This window comes from Montipora capricornis, chromosome 6 (assembly GCF_036669925.1).
Source record: "Montipora capricornis isolate CH-2021 chromosome 6, ASM3666992v2, whole genome shotgun sequence".
Taxonomy (NCBI): Eukaryota; Metazoa; Cnidaria; class Anthozoa; order Scleractinia; family Acroporidae; genus Montipora; species Montipora capricornis.
Genome location: NC_090888.1, coordinates 33,461,292 through 33,468,791, shown reverse-complemented (window position 1 = coordinate 33,468,791; position 7,500 = coordinate 33,461,292). Strand labels below are relative to the sequence as shown.

At 38.4% G+C, this 7,500-nt stretch overlaps 1 long non-coding RNA gene and 1 pseudogene across 1 annotated transcript; both read left to right on the top strand.

Annotated features, from left to right (window-relative positions):
* Nucleotides 1-6,696, top strand: part of LOC138053795 (uncharacterized) — a 463,628-nt pseudogene extending 456,932 nt beyond the window's left edge.
* Nucleotides 4,380-5,570, top strand: LOC138050457 (uncharacterized). Its single transcript, XR_011132618.1, has 3 exons — nt 4,380-4,458; nt 4,931-5,109; nt 5,402-5,570. It is a non-coding gene; the product is annotated as an uncharacterized lncRNA (long non-coding RNA).
* Nucleotides 6,697-7,500: the final 804 nt, after the last annotated feature.

Genomic DNA, 7,500 nt, shown 5'->3' with positions numbered 1-7,500 from the left:
TCATTCCGCAACATTTCTAGATCGGCAGCATGCTGAACAGCATTTTTCGGAAAAATGTTATGGGGCTTTACAATTCCCACGCAAGCTTGAGGGCTGGATTCGGTCTCCATAAAGAGGTAAGATGTTGTCTGCAAGATGGATGGGTATTTATTGACAAAATCAGTACGGGTAGTTACAGAAGGTTTATCTGCCACTGTGATTGTCTTTGCATGCTTGTGATCATACGTTGTGTCAAGTCTGAATCCTGCCTGGTCGTCCCGATTCAGCAACACTTTGTTCTTGATATCCTTCAATTGTAGTAAATCTAAACCAGCATATAAGGCACAGCTCCAGTGAGCATCCGGATTCAACCTCACGGCGAACCCTTTCCGAGACTTAGGCCAAGTGATTTTTGCCACCCCTCTGTATCGCTTGGATGACAACCTTCTTCTGTTACGTACTGCGCAAAGCTGAACTATGCTACCATATGCGAAGTGGGTATTGCATTTTTTTTGTAGATGATCTTTTATGGTCCTCAAAGTCACCTTTTTTGCACGTTTTCTTTCACCATCAAATGTTAGAAGACCTGTTCTTCGCCAGGCATCGGCACCTACTCTCTTACTCTCAACAAATGCTTCCATATCTTTCCCAATGTCTGGGTACTTCTTGAGAATCTTACTCACTGCAGGCGGGCATTTCCTCTTCAAGATACAGGTCTCTGCAATTTCCTTATTTGCTTTTCGTTACATTCTTCTACGTATACGGACTCTCTCTGCATTTACTTTTCTTAGCAGTTCATCTTTATCAATTCCACAATGGGCACTATCTGTGTCCTGATCATTATCAGAATCAGACTCAATGTCTTCCTCGTTATTGATATTTTTCCTTTACTGTACCTCTAAAAGTGCTTGGCGAGAAAGTTCTACTAGCTTTTCCTCTTGTTCTGTTAAATCACTTTGAGGAAGGTAATCAGTAAAGTCTAAAAGAACCTGATGCAAGACTTCAGAAGAGTATGCTCGCAAGTATCGGTTAACATCTTCATAAAACAAAAACCAATTTAAATTCTTTTCACGTAGCCAGGACAGTAAAACATCATTTGCTGGCGCCGGATTTGCAATTAATGTTTGATTATCTACATTATCAGGATTATAAGAATGCTCAGGTAATAAATCATCAATGCTCCTATCAGCAGCCACATCCGTATCCATTGCATCCTCATCAGATGGATACCTCCAGTCAATGGTGCATTCCTCAGCATCCTCATCATCATTGTTAGGAACTACACTCTGATCTTCTGGTGTTAACCTTAATGATTTAAGAACAGCCAACTCTTCAATTTTGGCTAGTTCTAAAACAGCTTCCCGAATCTCTTCTGCCTCTTTCATTGGAACCTTAACCTTTTCTGAAATAGCTTTATGGTCAGTTATACCATAAATCGAGCTTGTGTTGAGGATAATGCACTTGCCTGACAAGCAGTATATTTCAACAAGGCATGGTCCTTGTCAGAAGATGCCAACTTACACAATGCAGATAGAGTACTCTTGTCAAGGTTGATTGCTGTTGGCTGCTGTCCTTGGCGCATGGTGTCCAGCAAGCCAAGCTTGCTTATCCAGAACATAAGTCTTTTGTAATCTGTCTGTCCCTTGTAATCTGTAATAAACAGGGGCGAATTCCCTTTTGAACCATTGCACTGGAAAATGACAACAGGTAGCTGCAAAAATCTTCTGATGGCCTTGTCTGTTTTATATTTCTGGCGAGGAAAAAACTTCTGATACAATGTGTTAACAGTCAACATGCTATTTTGCTGCAAGTGTTTTGCAATATCAACCAGGATAAGGCATTCTTTACAACTTGATGTATGGTGCTGTTGGCAGTACTTCATTCTACAGATTGGGAATTCCCCAATGGAAATCATCCTCTCCTTTGAGATATATAGAGATTTGTCTTCCCGACAACTATCAACGTCACTTAAACAGGATTTATTAACTTGTTCAAACTCTGCAAAATTGTTCAAATTCTGCAAAGTCTCTTCCTAGTTGCCAGCAGCACCCTTTACACTAAAAAAGGATGATCACAACTTTCATCACAGTTGTTGCACAGGAAACATTCTTATCAGAAATGACAGTGTCTGTAGTTGATGTATCTGGTGTAGAATTAGCTGGGATTACATCAGAGTCCTTTTTTGAAGAACTAAGGTATCCTGTGATCGTATTGCATGTAGGCTGCTGGGGAGCAGACAATGATCTTTTCTTTTGCCTCTTGCATTCTTTCTGTTTTTGAAGGATCAAGGTCAACTCTTCGTCAAGCTTTCTTTTTTTTGCTCGCAACTGTGAAACTTGCTCAGTAATATTAGCAATCCAAACTGATTAACATTTACATGCTTTTCTCTTTGTCGTACCAGCAGAGCTGTCTGGGTATTAACATCTTCTATGTCTTCTTGGATTGCTGTGATTCGCTTGTTTTTCAGGTCATTTGTAGTGTATGGCCGCTTTTCTGTACATGGAGCATTTCCAAATTCTTTTGATATGAATATCCTTCATCATGAACTGTCTTTCGTGCTAGCTTTATGAGCTTTTCCTTATCTGTCAACAGAGCTGGATTGTCCAAGGCTAACTTGTAGGATGCCTCATTCATTTCCGTGTAATATGCATACATTTTGTGTGTTGGCTCCATTTTGAGTGTGTTGAAAATTTAGCTTTTCGTCTCTATTTCAGCTGCGTCTACTGAAACATCAACCTTTCCAGTACCAGGAGCCTCCTCTGTGACCTAAACAGAGATTTATTCATAAATATAATTATTTGATGTAAAGATTACCACCCAAAAATATAACTCATTAATGCATGCACTGAGTTTGAAATGATGTTATTCATAATATGTACACTACTAGAGCTTGCCTGTAGACCTAATAATTCTGCTATATCTGGCTATATAACAATGTAATGATATTGGACACTTGACCTCCTTGTTTTCATCACATCAATGGGAAATGCCACCTATATAAAACTAAATAGAAACACATTATTGGTAAGGGCTTGCCTGTAGTTCTGGCCCAACACTAATTTTTCCAGTTGATTCTATCAAGATAGTTGCTTGGTAAGTTCTTGCTATGGACATATTAGCAACTGCAGCTGAAACAGGTGCTGAGGTAGTTATTTCTTGTGCAGAGGTTCCACCCTAACAAAAGAAAATCAAGTACATCTAAGTGTGACGTGAATTATCATTTGTATTTTCTTTTATTTATTATTATTAACAAATTCCATTTCTTATGCAAATTCGTTGATAGAATATTAAGATTCTTTTCCAGAGTTTTGTCAATTAAGACATGAATCTTTAAAAAGTGTATATAATACATTTCAAAAATATTATGATCATATTTGGAAGATAAATAAAAATAATAATATCGAATAAGGGATCGAGAGAATATAATTTTTTTATTGATTTGATTTTAGGACATAGAAATTAACAACAAAAAAAATTATAATAAAAACAGTGGAAATGGGAGCTGTGTTTAATAACACTAGCAAAACTTGTGTTAGCAAGTGTGAAGACTACGAACCTTTTTGGCAAAAAAGCATGCTCAAGTGGAATAAAAAAGACTAACCTGAGGCTGAGCTGTAGAATTTTTGGCTTGCTGTGGTTCAAGCACTATGCGAATTTTCCCCATGTGCTGAATTTCCGCTCCTTCAATATCACACCACTCGGACCACTCGTCATTGTATGCTTGAAATACAATTTTAACATTGTCATCCAGTCCAAAGGCCTCCCGGACTTTCTTTTGAACATCATCTCTTTCTATGATTACTAAAGCTTTGTGGCTTTCTTCAAGCTGAAACAATACCTATGGAAAGACAGCAATGAAATGTCACGATTCCAATTTCAAGCGAGGTCAAGCATGACAGAAATTCAATAATACCTGTTATTTGTCACGGTTATTTTGATGTAAATGAGTTCCAAACACCAATAAAACAATAGGCAAATGATTGAATACATGATAGATGCGATAAATTAAAACCACAAAGCGAAGTCTTACGTTTTTCACTTCTCCCGCCACCATATTGATTTTGCACGTGTGAAAATACTCAAAAAAAATCTTCTAATTTCCCTACCCCCTAGAGGCGTAATTGTGGCGTAATCTCGCGTAATTGCCCTAGTAATTTCCCCATATGTTCCCACTATCCCCGGGGGTCGGGGGGTGGGGGAAACAAATGACTAGTGCATTACTGAGTTTTCCCTATAATGACTTTCTTTGGCTTCACTGTATACCTATTGATCATAATATAAAAACGAAGCTCTGGGTAAATGAAAATAAATGATCCGCTAGGCTTCAGATTTATCAGCATTTTCTTGAGATTTGGCAAAGGAGGAGAAATCGGGTTTCCCACGAGCCGTTGCAAAAAAATATCGATTTGAAGGCGAGCACACGGTCCGAAATCGACTGTATTTCAAGTGGCTATTTTTCCTTATTCAGGAACAGAGAAGGTAAGTTAAATCGTGTTATGTATTGTTTAGACATTTAAGTTCAAGCTTGCATTACAATATCGCAGCTAATTTGCCTGAGAATGAAGAAAAACATACAATTGTTTGGTGTGGTATGCATGACCGACTCGCTTTGTTCGTTCGCAGTTTTCTAACGCTTGACACAAATTGGGCCATAGCGAGTTCAATCCTGGTTACATTAGTGTAAATTCTTACCTGCTGTTGCTCGAATAGTATCTTCTTCGAATTTTATTCAATTTTCCCTAAGTCCCCATGTTTTCAAGGAATTTGTGATCGTTGAAATTCACCTAAAATTGGCACCAAAAATGTAAACAACTGCACGATTCTTTTCAAGTAACTGCTTTTGAACGAACACTCGTTTGCCCTGTCGAAATGAACAGTACTTTAAGAAAGATACTGTTCGGTTCTCTTTGTGTAAGGACATCAAGTGGTCACAGAAATGCTTCCCTTTTAGTCGCTATTCAAGCAAACAGCAAATACATGGAAGAAGTAGAAGAAGAATCGAGTGGCAAGAGGCCACATGTTTCTACAAGAAACACTCCGCACAAACCTGACGACAAGCGTCGCAGATCGACTGGTTCGTTTCCCACAAGGGCAAAGAAACTTAACTTCCCAAAGAGTCCAGCAAATATTGTCAGTATTTGACGCCATTAAACAGTTTACAGTACATTTGAAACAAAATTATTTTGTAGCAATGCTGTTGATTGTCAATATGCCACTAGTAATGTGCAACCTCCCATCTTTTGGTACTTTCAAGATAGAGATAAATATATGGTGAATCAAAAAAAGAACAGCTTACTCCTACAACGTTTTAATTTTTCGTTAGTTGATGAATATGTAATAATTTATCCTGTGCAGGAGGACAAGTAGAAAAGTCAGATATTTCCATTTAACCAGTGTACCTGTACCCCATTCTTGTATACAGGTTAAGAAGTCACCACTTACCAGAGGAAAGCCATTGTTTTCTCCTCTAAAAGAACTCAAAATTAAAAAAAAGAACAGAAAGGCATGGTCCTTGCAGGAGGACACTGCACTGGTGCAATTTGTAGCCTTGCATAAGGATATGCAGCCCAGCAATGTTGAATGGCCAGCTATGAAACCCCAACATGAGTACTGGACTGAGGCAGCTCAGTACATCCAACAAACTACACAGACCGGCCATTTGAGAGAAGGTAATTTGGCTTCTTTAATTGTCTTTAAAGCTGTTGTCTGATGATGATAATATGAGAAATTTAAATAGTCCCTTTCTACAAGGTATTATCCTTGCAGGAGGTCCTCCTTTTAATGAGAATATAACTTAAACAGGTATAGGGGCGAACATGAAAACCTTGCGGTTACTTAAAATGAAACTTCAAGTTCACTAATATCTACTGCTTATAATTACTTTATAACTTCTCCTTTAGGCCTGTTGATTGTGTGAGGGGCTTTTCAAGGGAAACCCTTATTGAGCTTACAACCAACATTGAAAACCAGGAATACAGGAGGAGACAGAACAGTGAACTGGGCTATCCAGAGCATCCCAGAGCTGGTGTGACAGATGACCTTGAGACCCTTTACAGTATGTGTCATCGTTACCTAGGACCAGTGTTTACGCTCAAGCAGTTCAAGGAAAGGTGGCCAAAAACTGTGAGGTAAATAATACTGATTGTGTGACATTAGCAAAATGCTCAAAAATTCTCTGTGAAATGAAAGATAGTATGGTACAGTATTTTTAGACTGAAACAGATACAAAACAAATGTCTGTGACTCTTGGGATAATACTACAGCTCATATGACATCAGAGTAGCAACAAATCAATCAATGATTTGATTTGCCTTATTAAATAGACCATTTCAGAGTTGTCTTTTGCCTCTGCGCCAATACGAGTCTTCTTGCAAATCCATTCTTATGAAGATGTGTTTTCGTGCACCCAATTTTTCCTGCAAATCAAACTTAAACTTGAAAAGTGATTTGGTTTCAATTGACTTTTTTAGGGAATTCGCCAAACGTATGGACAAGGACTTGCCATTCTACTACTGGACTGTTAATGAACGGTTTCAAGATGAGGAACTCCCATCCTTTGATGAATGCCCCGAGTTTGATGATGACAACATCGATGCAAGGAATCACCCCCTGGGACTGCATCGCTTGTGAATTAATCAACGAGAAGATGGCTCTGTATTAGTTCCGGGCAGAGCTATTTTACCAGCTATTTTACATAGGGGAACCCTAAGGCATTGAATGCATCGCCCAGAAATGGGTGCCCCTCCAGTTCCCTATCACATGTGGATCAATTAGAGATTCGCTCAAACAGGGTTTAGTTGACCATCTCATATCTAACTACCAGTGTTAGTGACTGTCTGGTTACACTGTGATTATATGTTGGTTGTACAGTGGAATCTTGAATTTTTGCACTTCAAAGAAAAGCCACAAGCAGCATTAATATAGCACTTGGGGGAATTGACTTTTCTTTTGTTCTAGAAATGGATGGTTCAAGATAATTAAATTCCACTGTTTATCGGTAATGCATAACTTACAAGTCAGCAATTGTACAAGTATTGTTATGTGCGTCCCTCAAAAGTTACTTTTTGGCTGATTTCAAAGAATTCATTTATATTTATAAGTATTTAATAATTTTATAAGAATTGAGAAGAGAGTTTTCCACAGTTAAATTAATATATGCTTTAAGCTTATTCCTCAAGGAATAAGTACTGTAGATGCGGGGCTAGGGCGGGGAAAGACAAATGCTGTGTGCCTGTCATAGAAAATTCAACCTCTCTGAGGGTTTAATGTGGAATGTACTTGTTGTTGGAATGAGAATATTGGATCAATGCATGTTTCTGGGAAACTGTCCTACCCCTCTCCAAACCTAGCATTTTGCTGCAAGCATGAAGTAAGTGTTAATGTTAGGTTTGGGGAGGGGTAGGTGGGCAGTTTCCCAGAAACTTACATTGATCAAGAATATTTTAAATGACAGCTGGTTATTGGTTCTCTTCATAACTAACAACGAATGAAATTTCTAATTTTGGACACCCACTCTGTGCA